Source organism: Populus alba, chromosome 4 (genome assembly GCF_005239225.2).
Source record: "Populus alba chromosome 4, ASM523922v2, whole genome shotgun sequence".
Taxonomy (NCBI): domain Eukaryota; kingdom Viridiplantae; phylum Streptophyta; class Magnoliopsida; order Malpighiales; family Salicaceae; genus Populus; species Populus alba.
The window spans coordinates 23,207,385-23,225,775 of NC_133287.1; the positions used below are offsets into that span (position 1 = coordinate 23,207,385).

The 18,391-nt window shown below is 34.3% G+C and overlaps 1 pseudogene; it reads right to left on the minus strand.

Moving 5' to 3' along the window:
• Positions 1-3,103: 3,103 nt before the first annotated feature.
• On the minus strand, positions 3,104-3,214 carry LOC118058118 (small nucleolar RNA R71; annotated as a pseudogene).
• Between the last annotated feature and the right edge of the window lie 15,177 nt (positions 3,215-18,391).

Sequence of the window (18,391 nt, forward strand, 5' to 3'; positions counted from 1 at the left end):
TATTCCGACGGGCGTATTCTGTCGGTAATATAGTCGGTAAATACTTTACCGACGAACGTTCTATCACACACCGACGGAATATTTCCGTCGGTAAAACTGTGAAATCTTGTAGTGGTCAGCATAAAGAAAAATATCAAATACCTTTTGTTTTTATACACACACACACACACATCAACTCGAATTAGACTTTTCCCAATTTTTTTAATAGCTAGATTTTATACATAAATGACTAGCCATCGTCAACACTTGTGCTCATCGCATCACCATACAGCTCAGCACACCAAGAAAACGAATCTCATATTTGCTCGGTTGGTGTGCTTACACGGTCATCAAGGTCAGCCACAAATGTGACCTTGGCTCTTGCAGCTCTGATCAACTCTCGCATTCATATCAAGGAGCAAGCTCATGTTCTCAACCTTCATTATCTTTTCATGATCATCAACATGATGAATCTGTGGTCAAGGATCTTATCAGTATGCTTGATTCAGCTAACTGTTTGGTTGGGTTATTTCACTAGGCTTCACAAAGAATGGTGAAGCGTAACAATCCTAGATATATACAAGCTTCAATTGAATGATATCAGTGGTTTGGTGATTAGTACTTAAAAGTGCATTCTCATTAAGGTTTTATATCATCGTATTGCACTAAAGTATCATTAAATTCCCTAACTACAACATGTTTTATAATAACAAGTCTGATAATATAATATATCTTTAATTTATGGTAAATGTTTATTTTGAATGCAGGTATATCTCACAATTCAAAGGATTTATTGATGTGATTAACTATTGAAAGTGAAGAGACAAAAAGAGGACTAGGCTAAGAGAAGAGATGCTGGTTCAATTCCAAACTCGAACACCATTCGGTTATTGGATCATAACTGGAGTTGTAGAACTCGGATTTAGGTCTACTTTATATGAATCGAAAAGCTAAGACATAGACCTACAACTTTCATGAAGAGTCCAAGACTCAAATCTGCCATTTTCAAGTTCAAATCGTAGGAACAACGGAGAAGTCGGAACCTGTCCTGCAGCTCGGACACTGTTTGGTTTTCAGCTCATATCTTGAGTTCTAGAAGTCCAAATGATCTCTGGTTTTTTTTGTTGGAAAGCTAAGACAATTGCCCACAGCTTTAATGGAACAAAGGGCTCTAATTATGATGTTAGCAATGACGTTTTGACCAGCCAACAATATCAATAACCAGCCAATAATGTCAAGAACCAGCAACCAACATTGTCAAAAACCAGCCACCAAATCAATGGTTGGCCACCAACTAAATAGTTTGTCAACCAATCAATAGTTCTAATTTTTAGCCTATAAAAGGAGGCATTTTCCATGTATTTATATATTATTTTTCAGATCAAAATCATCTTCTTGCTTTCTCTCTTTGTAATGTTCAACTTTTCTTTCATGCTATATTAATATCTTGTTTATGCTTTTTTTCATTTCCTTTCCTATACTTAGTTAACTTATATCATGTTTATGTTCTTATATTGTTTATTTATGTTTTTCTTCTTCATTATGTTTAGCTAAGTTAATTATGTCAAGGTGAAAAGGTTTCACTAGTGGTGTTAAAATAGATATAATATAAACTTAACATGGACTTTAATGTTTATATCCAAGAAAGATTGTTATTAACATGTTTTATCTTTTTATCTTACTAATTCTTAATACCTTGCTTAATGTTTAATCTAGATTTGTGTTGTATAACACTTGGTACATCAAATGCTTGATCCTTCATAGTTTTTCGGCCGACATCATTATTATGATAGGAACTTGATTTGTTGTTAACATAAAACTAGCAACATGAATGCCTGATGATATTTATAAGTATGGTGTTACTTAGATAAGATAATTAATATGATCATGTTAACAATTTATAATGAGCTAATAATGATAAATCATCCGATTGGAACCTCCTTTGTGTGTGGTTTCCAGTTGAGTAATAAAAAGAGTTTATATTATATTTATTTGAAATACCATTAGTGAATCCTCTAACCTTGACATTTGTTTTTATTATTGTTTAATCCTTACATCAACCTTACCTCTCAAAGCTCTCTTTATTATTACTACTACTATTATTATTATTTACATTCTTGTTATATTATATGTACGTTAAGTATGCTCTGTGTTTGATCAAGGATCCTGACATTGTTGGTCTTGCCTTGTTCATTCGCATCAGAAATCTATTTATATTATATAATATATCTCTTTAATATTTTCATAAACTCAGTATATAGGCTGGAAACCTGTGACCCGATCTTTTAGATCATTCTCAGGTATAACAACGCCACGTACTGAGTATTATTATTATTACTCTTAGTATTACTATTATTATTGTTGTTATTGTTGTTGTTGTTATCGTGTTGTTATTTATAATTTATACAATTAACCTCCCTGTGGTTCGACCCCGGTCTTGCCGGGTTATTTATTACTTCGACACTCCTGCACTTGGGAGAAGACATCAATCTTTTGGTCGTGTCAAGTTTTTGGCGCCGTTGCCGGGGAAGGTAAGTATTGTATAAATTATATATTTCTTTTATTTTCTTTTGTTTTTACTTTTATTTGTTTTTCTAATTTTTGTTCTTTTTCTTTTCTTTTCTTTGCACTTGCATGAGAGTTTGGACACGTACATTAAGTGGTAGACTTTCTAGGAAATCCTCATTTTCTTTAGAAAACATGGCCGAAGAAGATAACCAGTCAATTCATAATGAGAATAATGAGAATAATGAGAATAATGAGAATAATCGTGCGAGAACACTTAAAGATCACATGAATCCAATAAGAACAAGTGCACCATCATGTATTGTTTTTCCTCCTGATGCGTCTCATTTTAATTTTAAGCCAGGTATTATTCAACTTTTACCCACTTTTCATGGCTTAGAATTGGAAAATCCATACTTGCATTTAAGAGAATTTGAAGAAGTTTGTAACACCTATAATGACTTAAATTGTAGCATGAACACCATCAGATTAAAGCTTTTCCTTTTTCATTAAAAGATAAAGCTAAAACATGGCTACAAAATATTAGGTCAGGATCCATTCGTGCTTGGGATGAAATGCAACAACAGTTTTTAAAGAAGTTTTTCCCTTCTCATAGAACAAACTCTTTCAAAAGACAAATCACCATTTTCACTCAAAAACCAGGAGAAACATTTTACAAGTGTTGGGATAGATATAAAGACTTGCTTAACACCTGTCCTCATCATGGTTTTGAAAGATGGAGATTGGTTTCACAATTTTATGAAGGGTTAACACCTAAAGATAGGCAAATGGTGGAATTGATGTGCAATGGAACTTTTGAAGATAAAGACCCTGATGAAGCAATGGAGTACCTAGACTTGTTAGCTGAAAATGCTCAAAATTGGGACACAACAGGCACGTGTGAGGCACCAGGTAAAACTCAACCTCATACATCTAATGGAGGCATGTACAACCTTAGGAAGATCATGACCTCCAAGCCAAATTTACATCTTTAGCTAAAAAAGTTGAGGCACTAGAATTAAAAAAGAATGGTCAGTTAAAATCTGTTCAAGAAATTGTGTGTCAAATTTGTGAAACTAATGAACACTCAACCAATGATTGTCCAACTTTGCCTTCTTTTAAGGAATGTCTCCATGAACAAGCCAATGCTTTAAATAGTTTTCAAAGGCCAAGTAATAACCCATACTCACAAACATACAACCCTGGTTGGAGAAATCACCCAAATTTCAGTTGGAAGAATGGTAACAATAATGCACAAACTTCACAGCCACCATTTCAAGCACACCATAATTTTCAAAATTCTCATGGATATGCACCTCCTTATGTTCCCCCTCCTAGAAGAAATCTTGAGGAAACACTGCATACATTCATTGAAAAGCAAGAGACAATCAACACTCAAAATGCTCAAACCATGGCAGATCTAAAAGATACTCTTGCAAAGTTCACATCTGCTCTTAGTTTTCAGGAGAAAGGTAAGTTTCCATCTCAACCACAACAAAATCCCAAAGGGCAATACAATTCAAGTGCAAGTGGTTCCGGAAACCAACATATGGATCAAGTCAAATCAGTCACTACTCTCCGTAGTGGTAAGGTTATTGAAAAACCCACTCTTGAACCTTGTGAGAAAGATGAAGAGTCTATCTCTGAGGGTAAGGAAGGGGTTGAACCTGAACATTGCAAAGAAAAGGCTGATTCACCGCCAGCACTTCCATTTCCTCATGCCATGAGCAAACAAAGGAAAGTCAATCATAATTCTGATATCTTTTGAGACTTTCAAACAGGTAAAGATCAATATACCTTTGTTAGATGCTATTAAACAGGTACCGTCTTATGCTAAATTTTTGAAAGATCTGTGCACTGTGAAAAGAAAAACTGAATGTGAAAAAGAAAGCCTTTTTAGCCGAACAAGTAAGTGCCATTCTTCAAAATGATAATGCTTTGAAATATAAAGACCCTGGTTGTCCTACAATTTCTTGCTTTATTGGAGAACATAAAATTGACAGAGCTTTACTTGATCTTGGAGCTAGTGTGAATTTACTTCCATATTCGGTTTTTCAAAGTCTCAATCTAGGTGAGTTGAAACCTACTGCTGTAACTCTTTTACTTGCTGATAGATCTGTAAAAGTGCCTAGAGGAATAGTTGAAGATGTGTTAGTACAAGTTGATAAATTCATCTTTCCTGTGGATTTTATTGTGTTGGATACACAACCTGTTGAAGTATGCAATCCAATTCCTGTTATTTTAGGACGTCCATTTCTTGCAACCTCTAATGCATTAATTAATTGTAGGAATGGAGTGATGAAGTTATCTTTTGGAAACATGACATTGGAGATGAATGTTTTTAACATTTACAAGCAACCTGGAGATAATAATGATTTACAGGAAGTAGATTTTATTGAAAAATTAATCTATGATCAATTTGAAAATTCTTCCAGTGAAACTGAGTTTAATGAATCTGAAGATTTGCAAATGGTTTATTTTCAGGAAAAGTCAAAGGCAAATAGTTGGAGACCGAAAATTGAGGAATTGCCACCACGATCAATTGAGTCCATACCTTCAAGTGTTCAACCACCAAAACCCGATTTGAAGCCATTACCATTTAATCTCAAATACTCATTTTTGGGAGAAAATGAAACTTTTCCGGTAATAATTTCTTCCAAACTTAATGTTCATCAAGAAGGTAAGTTATTACAAACTCTGAAAATGCACAAAAATGCATTAGGATGGACCATAGCTGACATAAAAGGAATTAGCCCTTTGATTTGCACACACAAGATTTATTTGGAGGAAAATGCTAAACCATCTAGAGAAATGCAACGAAGGCTTAATCCTAATATGAAAGAAGTAGTGAAAAATGAAGTCATTAAGCTTCTAGATAATGGAATCATTTATCCTATTTCTGACAGCAAATGGGTAAGTCCTACCCAAGTTGTACCCAAAAAGTCTGGAGTTACTGTGATAACAAATGAGAAGAATGAGTTAATTCCAACTAGGACTATTACTGGTTGGCGCATGTGCATTGACTATAGGAAACTTAATTCAATGACTAGAAAAGATCATTTTCCTTTACCTTTCATGGATCAAATCCTAGAAAGAGTTGCAGGTCATGAATTTTATTGTTTCCTAGATGGCTATTCAGGTTACAATCAAATTGAAATTGCATTTGAAGATCAAGAGAAAACTACTTTCACATGTCCATTTGGTACGTTTGCATATCGAAGGATGCCTTTTGGATTATGTAATGCACCAGCCACGTTTCAAAGATGCATGCTTAGCATATTCAATGATATGGTTGAACGTTTTCTTGAAATTTTTATGGATGACTTTTCTGTTTTTGGTGATTCATTTGATGATTGTTTAAATAACTTGGAAAAGGTTTTGAACAGGTGTGAAGAGAAGAATCTTGTGCTGAATTGGGAAAAATGTCATTTTATGGTAACAAATGGTATTGTTCTTGGTCACATTGTTTCATCAATAGGAATTGAGGTTGACAAATCTAAAATCGAGTTAATTGCCAACTTACCAGCACCAAAATCTATTAAAAATGTTAGATCATTCTTAGGACATGCTGGTTTTTATAGAAGGTTCATCAAAGATTTTAGTGTAATATCTAAGCCATTATGTAACCTTCTAACAAAGGATAATGTTTTTGAATGGACTGAACATTGTGAAGAAGCCTTTGTTAAACTTAAAAGCTTGCTTACTTCTGCTCCTGTTATTCAACCTCCTGATTGGTCATTACCTTTTGAAATAATGTGTGTGATGCTAGTGATTATGCCGTGGGTGCTGTTTTAGGACAAAGAAAAGACAAGAAACCTTATGTGATTTACTATGCAAGTAAAACTTTAAATAGTGCTCAAATGAATTACACTACCACTGAAAAGGAATTACTTGCAGTAGTATTTGCATGTGAAAAATTCAGATCTTATCTTGTTGGCTCACCTGTTATTGTTTTTAGCGATCATGCAGCGTTGAAATATCTTCTTTCTAAGAAGGATTCTAAGGCTAGATTGGTGCGGTGGATTTTGTTACTTCAAGAATTCGATATCACAATCAAGGATAAGAAAGGCACCGAAAATGTTGTCGCGGATCATTTGTCAAGATTGACAACTGATTCAAGATCTGACATCACACCAATTAATGACTACTTTCCTGATGAATCTTTACTTTCTATCTCTACAATGCCTTGGTTTGCTAATATTGTTAATTTTCTTGTTTCAGGACATTTGCCAGCTCATTGGAGTACTCAAGACAAAAAGAAAGTTCTTGAACGAAGTGAAGAACTTTTATTGGGATGACCCTTACTTATTCAAATATTGTCCTGATCAAATATTTCGAAGATGCATTCCCGACAATGAGGTAAGTAGTGTTATTAAATTTTGTCATTCTGAGGCCTGTGGGGGTCATTTCTCATCAAGAAAGACAACTGCAAAAAATCTTACAATGTGGATTTTATTGGCCCACCATGTTTAAAGATACGCATGCATTATGCAAAACTTGTGAAAACTGTCAAAAGTTAGGATCTATTTCAAAACGTCACATGATGCCTTTAAATACTATTCTTGTCATTGAAATCTTTGACTGTTGGGGTATAGATTTTATGGGTCCATTTCCTCCATCATTTGGTTTTGTTTACATATTAGTCGCAGTAGACTATGTTTCAAAATGGATAGAGGCAATTCCAAGTCGTAATAATGATCATAAAACAGTGATCAAGTTTTTAAGAGACAATATTTTGAGTCGATTTGGAATCCCTCGGGCCATGATAAGTGATGGTGGAACACATTTCTGCAACAAGTCATTTGAGTCTTTAATGAAGAAATATGGAATTACACACAAAGTTACCACCCCTTATCACCCCCAGACAAATGGACAAGTAGAACTTGCTAATAGGGAGATCAAACAAATCTTGGAGAAAACCGTTAACCCTAATAGGAAAGACTGGTCTTTAAGACTTAATGATGCACTTTGGGCTTATCGAACTGCTTATAAAACATCATTAGGTATGTCACCTTATAGACTAGTTTATGGGAAACCTTGTCACTTGCCTGTGGAAATTGAACATAAAGCTTATTGGGCTATTAAAGCTTTCAATTCAAACCTTGATGATGCTAGTCAGCTGCGAAAATTACAAATAAATGAGCTTGAGGAAATAAGAAATGATGCATATGACAATTCAAAAATTCATAAAGCAAGAATCAAAGACTTTCATGACAAGAAAATACTGAGAAAAACATTTAATGTTGGTCAAAAAGTGTTGCTTTATAATTCTCGACTCCATTTATTTCCTGGAAAACTAAGATCAAGATGGAGCGGTCCTTTCATTGTGAAACATGTGTATCCATATGGGGCCTGTGATATTGAGAATCCAAAGAATGGCAATGTTTTCAAGGTAAATGGGCATCGTTTAAAAGTTTATTTTGACATTTTTTCAGTTGAAAATGACTATATTGAATTGAGTGATCCTGTATATAAAGATTGATTTTTTTTCCTCACATTGTTTTGTGTTTTGGTATAACTTTTGTTTTTCTAGTCTCTCTTTCACCCCGGTCAAATGGCGGATAACGGTACTCCGTGACTTAAGTCGGTTCTTTCAGTTTCCCAAATTACTGATATTTGTATATATTTGTACAATTCTCTGCTCTTTCTCCCTTCTTTGAATCTTTTCCCCAATTCTCATTTGAAAATGGACACCACTCTTGAAAAGTTGAAAAGGTATTTTCCCGCTCTGCCTCTAAATGCAATTACAAAAATTTACCGTGCTAGGTGTGCAAGATTGAGGTTGTTAATGAATCATGGAATTCCTGAAGATATTCGCTGGCTAATTGAAGCAAAGGTACGATTATCAGGTGAGTCCTCTAATTCTTTCATTTCACACATGCCTGGAACAGGTACAAGCACTTTTGCAAAGAAACGTCGTGCAAAACGACTGAAAGTCTGTCACAGATGTGCCAGATGGACTTGTAATGTGACAAGTCGTTCTTTAGGAATGGTATCTGTAAACCGTGAAGATAAGATACAATTCATTAAGGATGGACTGAGTAAGGGGTCTTTAGATAATCTTTTGTTGACCCTTGAGACGCATCCTAGTGGAGATGTGCATCGTGTAATTCATGATTTATGGCCACAATTCCATAAAGAACATGATCGACTTAGTCTTGGGAATCTGACTAAAAAAGACCCTGTTTGCCAGTTTTTAAGAAAACTGGATGGGAAGCCTATCCCCGACCCATAGAGGGCGTTTAAGCCGTTCTTGAACGTAAAACCAAGGGAAGATGTGAGCCACAATCACAACTACCTGTACATACATGATTTGTCAACATAAATAAATAACTAAATAAAGAGCGAGAGAGAGAGAGTGTGAGACAACAGCTGACCTACATATAGGTGGTATGATTGCATTTTCAAATTCTCATCTATAAATTCTTCTTTTCCTACCCTTCATTTCTACTCAACCCATACATTCATCAAATATAGAAGTGTGTAGACATGGCAGGTTCCTCAAGTCATCCCATCAGAAATATTTGTGTTTTCGGTGGATCCAGTCCTGGGAAAGAAAAAGAGTTTTTAGAATCAGCAAATCATCTTGGTCGGGTACTAGCTGAGAGAAAGATTCATTTAGTTTATGGGGGAGGTAGCCTTGGGTTAATGGGAGGTGTGTCAATGGCTGCATTAATGGGAGGCAGTCAAGTTTTGGGGGTTGTCCCCAAAGCTTTAGCACAAGGGGACCTCATTGGAAAAACAATTGGAGAGGAAGTACGGGTCCCCACAATGTCTGATCGGATGAATACAATGTTTAACCATGCTGACGCCTTCATTGCCTTACCAGGTGGTCTGGCACATTGGAAGAGATCTTTCATATTTCCTCTTGGGCCCAACTGCACATTCACCATAAACCCATAGGTTTATTAAATGTTAATGGTTTTTATGATAAGTTACTGTCTTTCCGTGATCATGCTGTGGAACAGGAATTTCTAACATCTTCGGCACGACAAATCATAATCTCTGCTGCTACTGCTGAACAATTGATTGACCAACTACAATCTTTCATCCCTGTAATTGATCCCTCCATGAGTCGCCTAAATTGGTCAACTACGGAAAGCCGTAAAAAGCTTAAATTGGATTTGAGCCTTAGTTTGTAAAAACTTTGTGTCTTTTTGTTTTATTATTATGTTTTGTTATTTCTTATATTTGTTTAAGTGTGTTTCAGGTTTGTCAGTGTTTGCTGTTTCAGGTGATGTCTTCTATACTCTTTCTTTCTGCCTTAGCACATTGAGGGACAATGTCTCGTTTTGGTTGGGGGGAGAGGGTAGTTGATATATTAAAAAAAAAAAAAATTATTAACTAACTGTGTTTTCTATTATTAAAACAATTTGACAACATTGTTATTAGGATAGCAGAGTATAGAGTCAGTTTTATTACCTCTTGAGACACATCTTAGTAAGTATCTTTATTAGGATGGTAGAGTAAGGAGGAAATTTTATTGACTCTAGAGACGCATCTTAATAAGTATCATTACCAAGGTCTATCATAATACTTCTTGAAATATTCAGGTTTACAAACTCTCACATTGTTATCACTTAATTCTGCTTATATACTCATTTAATAAGTATTCTTAAACCTTCATTTTCACACACACACACTTTAACATATGATTGTGGGTTGCATATTGGATTTTTACATTATTCATGTTCTTTTGTTAAAGGTAACAACTAAAGGAAAGGGATAGTATATAATAAAAACAAAAAAAAAAAAAAACAAACAAATTGAATTAAAAAAAAAAAAAAAAGTAGATAAGTTTGGTTTCGTAGCCTCCTTGATTTAAGCAATTAAGCCCGAAGGGGTGTTTTAACACCTAGTACCCTAAAGTCAACTGACTTGGGAGCTATTGGCCCAGTGCTTGTTATATGGGTTGAGGAGAAAGCTTAAGGGAATCAAACATTGCACTATCTACATATCAGTATCTACAACCCGAGTTACTAAGCTCGTAGGGGTGTCTCAACACCTGATGCCCTAAGACCAACTGGTCTGGGAGTCATTAGCTTAAAGCTCGCTATATGGGTTAATGATGCATTGTGTTTTAAGTTATATGTATATATATATATATAAAAAAAAAAAAAGTATTAATCCCAACCCAAGGCAGTTAACCTTAGAAAAACATTAGAACATAATATTGTTTTCTTCCAATAAAAGCCCCATAATTTATGTTTTCATACATTGAGCACATAAAAGAAGGTTTATTAATATCTTGTTTAAAAAGTATAAAGCAGATATATAAATTTAATGAGAGTTTGTTTATCTGGATAGATTAATGGAAGTTGAATGATGAATGCCTTGCTTTGTGGAACTTGCAAATTGTTTTTCTATTTTAACGCTTTGATTACTAGGGACTAGTAATAAGCTGGTTGGGGGGTGTGATTAGTACTTAAAAGTGCATTCTCATTAAGGTTTTATATCATCGTATTGCACTAAAGTATCATTAAATTCCCTAACTACAACATGTTTTATAATAACAAGTCTGATAATATAATATATCTTTAATTTATGGTAAATGTTTATTTTGAATGCAGGTATATCTCACAATTCAAAGGATTTATTGATGTGATTAACTATTGAAAGTGAAGAGACAAAAAGAGGACTAGGCTAAGAGAAGAGATGCTGGTTCAATTCCAAACTCGAACACCATTCGGTTATTGGATCATAACTGGAGTTGTAGAACTCGGATTTAGGTCTACTTTATATGAATCGAAAAGCTAAGACATAGACCTACAACTTTCATGAAGAGTCCAAGACTCAAATCTGCCATTTTCAAGTTCAAATCGTAGGAACAACGGAGAAGTCGGAACTTGTCCTGCAGCTCGGACACTGTTTGGTTTTCAGCTCATATCTTGAGTTCTAGAAGTCCAAATGATCTCTGGTTTTTTTTGTTGGAAAGCTAAGACAATTGCCCACAGCTTTAATGGAACAAAGGGCTCTAATTATGATGTTATCAATGACGTTTTGACCAGCCAACAATATCAATAACCAGCCAATAATGTCAAGAACCAGCAGCCAACATTGTCAAAAACCAGCCACCAAATCAATGGTTGGCCACCAACTAAATAGTTTGTCAACCAATCAATAGTTCTAATTTTTAGCCTATAAAAGGAGGCATTTGCCATGTATTTATATATTATTTTTCAGATCAAAATCATCTTCTTGCTTTCTCTCTTTGTAATGTTCAACTTTTCTTTCATGCTATATTAATATCTTGTTTATGCTTTTTTTCATTTCCTTTCCTATACTTAGTTAACTTATATCATGTTTATGTTCTTATATTGTTTATTTATGTTTTTCTTCTTCATTATGTTTAGCTAAGTTAATTATGTCAAGGTGAAAAGGTTTCACTAGTGGTGTTAGAATAGATATAATATAAACTTAACATGGACTTTAATGTTTATATCCAAGAAAGATTGTTATTAACATGTTTTATCTTTTTATCTTACTAATTCTTAATACCTTGCTTAATGTTTAATCTAGATTTGTGTTGTATAACACTTGGTACATCAAATGCTTGATCCTTCATAGTTTTCGGCCGACATCATTATTATGATAGGAACTTGATTTGTTGTTAACATAAACTAGCAACATGAATGCCTGATGATATTTATAAGTATGGTGTTACTTAGATAAGATAATTAATATGATCATGTTAACAATTTATAATGAGCTAATAATGATAAATCATCCGATTGGAACCTCCTTTGTGTGTGGTTTCCAGTTGAGTAATAAAAAGAGTTTATATTATATTTATTTGAAATACCATTAGTGAATCCTCTAACCTTGACATTTGTTTTTATTATTGTTTAATCCTTACATCAACCTTACCTCTCAAAGCTCTCTTTATTACTACTACTACTATTATTATTATTTACATTCTTGTTATATTATATGTACGTTAAGTATGCTCTGTGTTTGATCAAGGATCCTGACATTGTTGGTCTTGCCTTGTTCATTCGCATCAGAAATCTATTTATATTATATAATATATCTCTTTAATATTTTCATAAACTCAGTATATAGGCTGGAAACCTGTGACCCGATCTTTTAGATCATTCTCAGGTATAACAACGCCACGTACTGAGTATTATTATTATTACTCTTAGTATTACTATTATTATTGTTGTTATTGTTGTTGTTGTTATCGTGTTGTTATTTATAATTTATACAATTAACCTCCCTGTGGTTCGACCCTGGTCTTGCCGGGTTATTTATTACTTCGACACTCCTGCACTTGGGAGAAGACATCAATCTTTTGGTCGTGTCATTTGGTTGTTGGAGATATTGGTTATTATCATTCAGAACGAGATATCATCATCGAAATCTTGGCAGGGACTTTGCTAAGGATCTCAAGCTTACATCAAAAAATTATTTCCTTTCAATATTCTGTTCTTTTTCCCTCCGGTGAAGATGGTAATCAGACTAACATTAGCTTTGCCAACCAAGATGACCAGGTTTCTCGAAAACGCTAAGAAGTTTCAATGAGAGCTTTATATGCTTATCTTCTTCATGAAGGAGAATATGGTAAAGACACTATTACAAAAGACGATCGTCGTCTTTACCATTAGTTCTTAGTCGACGCATTTACAAATGTCGAAGAAGATAGGCTTGATTGCATTAGACCAAACCAGAATGATCTTGGAACTGAGCTCTATCAAGACATTAATAAAGTTGTTCTTAGAGAGGATGTTCAAGGGTTCACAACTGGAAAAATTATTGCCCCCTCTTCTTTAACTGGCAGTCCACCATACACGACAAAAAACTACCAAGATGTCATGGCTATTTGTAGAACATATAGAAATCCAGATCTATTCATTACGTTTATGTAATATTTTGAGTTAAAGGGATTGGAAAATACAATAAAGCCCTTGGAGGCTTAAAGAGTGAGTAAAATTGAATAAGGGTATTATGGTAATTGGATAAATAGTTGATAAATATAAATAGAAAAAGAAAGAGGGATCTAGAAATTTGAAGAACAAACCGTAAGAGAGAAGGGAGGAAGAAGAAGAAGAAGAGAAAAGAAGGGAAAAATAAGGGAAAAAGGAAGAGATTGGGAGGAAATAAGTTTAAAGGTAAGCTTATTTATAAATATGTGTTAATTAAGCTTTAATTTTGGTTTTGATAAATGTTAGGGTTATGAAGTTTGTGTTTTGGGTTTAATTGATGAATTAAATTGAATGTTAGGGGTTAATTTTTGGGGTTAATTGATGATTTAATTGATTATGGAAGATTGTGATGATTTTGAGATGACGAAAATTCAGTTTGGTCTCTCAATTTGTGAAAATTGCAGTTTAGTCCCTGAACTTTGGAAATATTACAGATTGGTCCCTGGGGCATAAATTGAGGTTTTGAACAGAACTGAGGATGATTTAAGGGCAAAATTCCAGTATAATTAGGAATATATATGATATTTTCAGTTTGGTCCTCCAAGTTGACAAATTACGATTTGACCCCTAAAATTTTGATAGAATCACATTTTGGACCTTGGGGCATAATTCAAGATTCTGGACAAAGATAAGGACGAATTATGGATAAATTTCAGTATGGTTATATATTTACAATTCGGTCATCAAATTTTGGTAAAATTACGTTTTGGTCCCTGTTTTGGAAAATTGTTGTTTTAGTCCATAAACTTAGGAGATTAAGCCCGGTTTTATTTTATGCATTGGGATCTTTTGTTTGATTTGTTTTTGAGTATATTTCATATATTTATTGTAGGTTCTGCTAACGATCCTTAATCGGATTTTCGGGTTTTTCGTCTTACATTCCTTTAGTTCAGTATTTTCCAGGTGAGTGGAATAATCTTTAATATGCATATAATATAAATAAATATGTATGTTGATTATACAATGAGTACAACTAGTAAATTTCTTGAATATTTATATATGTTGCTTTATTTTCCGAGTACTCATTTATTCTTGAATTTGCACTCGCAATCTGTCAAAGTAAATTCTATTTGATATGATATACGTTTCTTTGATGATTCTGTGAATATCTATTATGCCTTGATATGGGACTTGTCAGTAACTCCATGCTAACGGAGAGTAGTTAGCCTGTGTGCACATAGTATTATGTTACCTAGCTGGTGAAAGAGGCATTAGCCTGTGGTGACTGATCATCCCACAGTGGTCACCGATGAATGTCATCTAGTCACCGACGGGTGTTATCTGGTCACCTACGGGTGTCATCTGATCTCTGACATGTAATCCACTACGTTATGATAATATGTTTAGAAAGTATATGTATATCAAGATATTAATATCTGAAATATCTGAAATGTATATTAAATGTTATTCCCTCACTGAGTTGGTTGAACTCAGTTCTTAGTTTCTGATAGCAGTTGGACTTTGTTGAGTGTTTCTGCTTCTTCAGTTCTGGTCGGTATGACTTGCTTGTTTGCGAGGCTTTCCTTTCAGTTTTGATTTGATGTCTTAGACGCTCCACTGTTACCTTGGTTTAATTAAATTTGGATTTTGACAATGTAATGAGTATTATGAATTATTATTTTTGTTTTAATAACTAACTTTCGGTTTCATTAGTATTTGAATAATATGATATTTCTGAAGATTATGAGCCGCTGCGTATTTTTGAATAAATTGTACTTTTGATGTGTCCGTTGTGAGGCTTAGCGTAGGTGGGGTGTCCTTTCGGCACTACTCCTGCGTTGCCGGTCATGGACCCGGGATTCGGGTTGTGACAGTTTACATGCAACACAAACTAGCTTGGAATTAGAAGAGAGCTTAGAAAAGTGAGTTTATAAGCATGAAGACAAGCCTGATATAATTGCACCTGTTTTAAGAACAAATGAAGAAAATTATGAGTGAAAGAGTTTCACTGTTCTTATTAATTACAAGTAGAGTTACACACATATATATAGAGAGAAATCTTTAGCCAGCTATTCTTACAATCCTTCTAGGATAGATATCCTATTAGCAACAGGATATACATGTACATGTCAGGTCTTTAACTTATGATTATATATGGAATTATCCTTAATTGCTAACGACCCCCACAATTTCAGAAACTAATGAGAGTGTCACGACTTAAATCCCGGGTCCATGACCGGCAACGCAGGAGCGGTGTAGAAAGGACACCCCATCTACGGTAAGCCTCAAAATAGACATATCAAAAGAACAATTTATTTAAAAATACGCAGCATTTCATAAACACTCAACCATCCTAAATTATGTATAGAACGAATTAGGGACCGAATTGTAATTTTCATAAAGTCCAGGGACTAAAATGTAAATTCCCAAAATTAAGGGACCAAACTAAAAATATTCCAAATCAATTATCAAACTGAGATTCATCATCATTAACCTCATAATAACACTGTCCAGAATCTCAAAATACATTTAAGGGTAAAATTGTAATTTTTTCAAAGTTTAGGGACTAAACTGAAATTTTCATAAATCAAGGACCAAAATAAAATTTGGTCATCTTCAACCTCAAGACCATTCTGTCCAGATTTTCCAGCAAGGTAAAAATGAATTTCTTAACCCCATAAGAATTAATTTAAACAAATCAACTCACAAATTCTTATTTCTAACAACATACTAATTAATCACCTAATATTAAATTAACCCTTAATAATCATAAATCAATCTTAACAACATAAACTTCTAAGCCTTATAAACCCTAATATCTTCTTTAATCATTCCATAAACAAACTATAATCAAAAGTAATATGAAAGAGAACCACTTACTTGCTATTTCACTTTTCTTGAACTGAAAACTCAAGATCAAAAACTAAAATCTTAGGTTTGAGGAGGGGAGGGTCACGGCGGCTACAAGAATTAGAAGAGAGAAAAGTAATTCTCTTGCAACTCTTCCTTAAATACCTAGGTTAACTTAGGTTGGGTTTGAGTTGGCTTGGATTTAGGTTTGGGCCAAAAGTTTGGGTCTTACAGAGAGTGTACAAGCACAGGACACAAGATATTTGCAATACTCCCCCTCAAGTTGGATCCAGAGGATTAATGGATCCAAGCTTGCTCAATAGCTAGTGAAATTGAGTAGACAACAAAACTTTGGTAAACACATCTGCCAATTAATCATTTGTACGCACATAATGAGTAGCAATAAGTTATGATTGAACTTGTTGCCAAATGTAGTGACAATCAACTTGAATGTGCTTTGTGCATTCATGAAAAACAGGATTAGATGCAATGTGTATGGATGATTGATTATCACAATAAAAAGTCATGAGAATACTGCACGGATAGCCTAGATCGGTTAAAAGGTGATTAAGCCATACAAGCTCACATGCAACTGATGCCATAGAGCAATATTCAGCCTCAGCACTAGAACGAACCACCACACGTTGTTTTTTACTTTTCCATGAAACTAGGTTACCACCAACAAACATACAATAACCCATAGTTGATCTACGATCAAGTGCATTTCCAGCCCAATCAGAATCAAAGTATCCTATAATGTTCGTATGTTTGTTATTATTCATAATGATGTCACAACCAATAGATCCTTTCAAATATCAAAGAATGTGTTTTAAACCATCATCTTAAAGCAAGTCTACAACATATTTTTGTTGATTCAGAAATAACCATTTGCTATTAGTTGTCATTTCAATTCCAAAGAAATACTTTAAATGCCCAAGATCCCTGATTGGAAATTGGAGTTGGAGATTCTTTCTCAACAAAGCAATATAATCAATATTATTACTTGTGATGATGAGATCTTCATATATATAAGCATCATCAGATTATCATTTGTATTAAGTCGAACATAAAGTGAAGAATTAGCCAAACTCCGTGTAAAACCGAGAGCTTCAAGAGCAATACTTAGTTTAGCATGCCAAGCATAAGGACTTTGTTTCAACCTATAAATAGATTTATGTAATTGACAAACCATTTTGGAATCTCCACCTTAAGGATGTCCTGGTTGAAGCTTCATAAAAGCTTCTTCTTTAAGATTTCCGTGTAGGAATGCATTTTTAACGTCCATTTGTGACATTGCCCACCCATTATTGATAGCTACAGATAAAAAAACTCTGACAGTGGTCATTTTGGCAACTGGGGTGAATGTCTCTTTGTAATCAATGCCAAATTTCTGAGTAAATCCTTGAGTAACAAGATGAGCTTTGTGTTGATCAATCGAGCCATCAAAATTGAATTTAGTTTTGAATATCCAGCGACTCCCAACTGCATGTTTTCCATGAGGAAGAGGAACAATACTCCAAGTTTTATTTTCCTTGAGAGTTGTCAATTCTTCTGCCATAGCCTTTTGCCAGATACCTTGAGATTGAGCTTCTTAAAAGTTTTTGGGTTCATGAACACTGGAGATTGTTGTAAGGAAAGTCATGTGCAACTGTGAGAATCTTTGATAAGTCAGGAATTTATTAATTGGGTACCTGACTGTATAGACAACATAATCTTGCAATTTAGTAGGAGGGTGATGAGTCCGTTATGGATTACATCACAGAGGTTCTGCTCTGTGTTGAACATTGGATAATTGATGTTCCATGGAGTCGATAATACCTGCTGCAAGAACATTACCATATGACTCGACGTTGTTATTCGAGACAGTCATAGGGGATGATGAATTTGTAGTGTGATCCGTAGCTGGTTTAAGCAAATCAATAGAATTCTCAATGTGAGGATTAACACCAAGTAGGGGGGAAATCCAGGAGTATATCTTCTTGACTAGTGCCTTCAAAATAAGGACTTGTTTCAACAAATCGAACATCTCTAGAGATATATAGCTTCTTGGATTTAGGCTCATAACACTTGTACCCTTTCTTAGGTTGCAAATAACCCAGGAATATGCATTTAACAGCTCTAGGATCAAGTTTATCATGTTGAGTAACTGGTACGTGTAAGTAACAAGTGCAACCGAACACTTTAAGGTATGA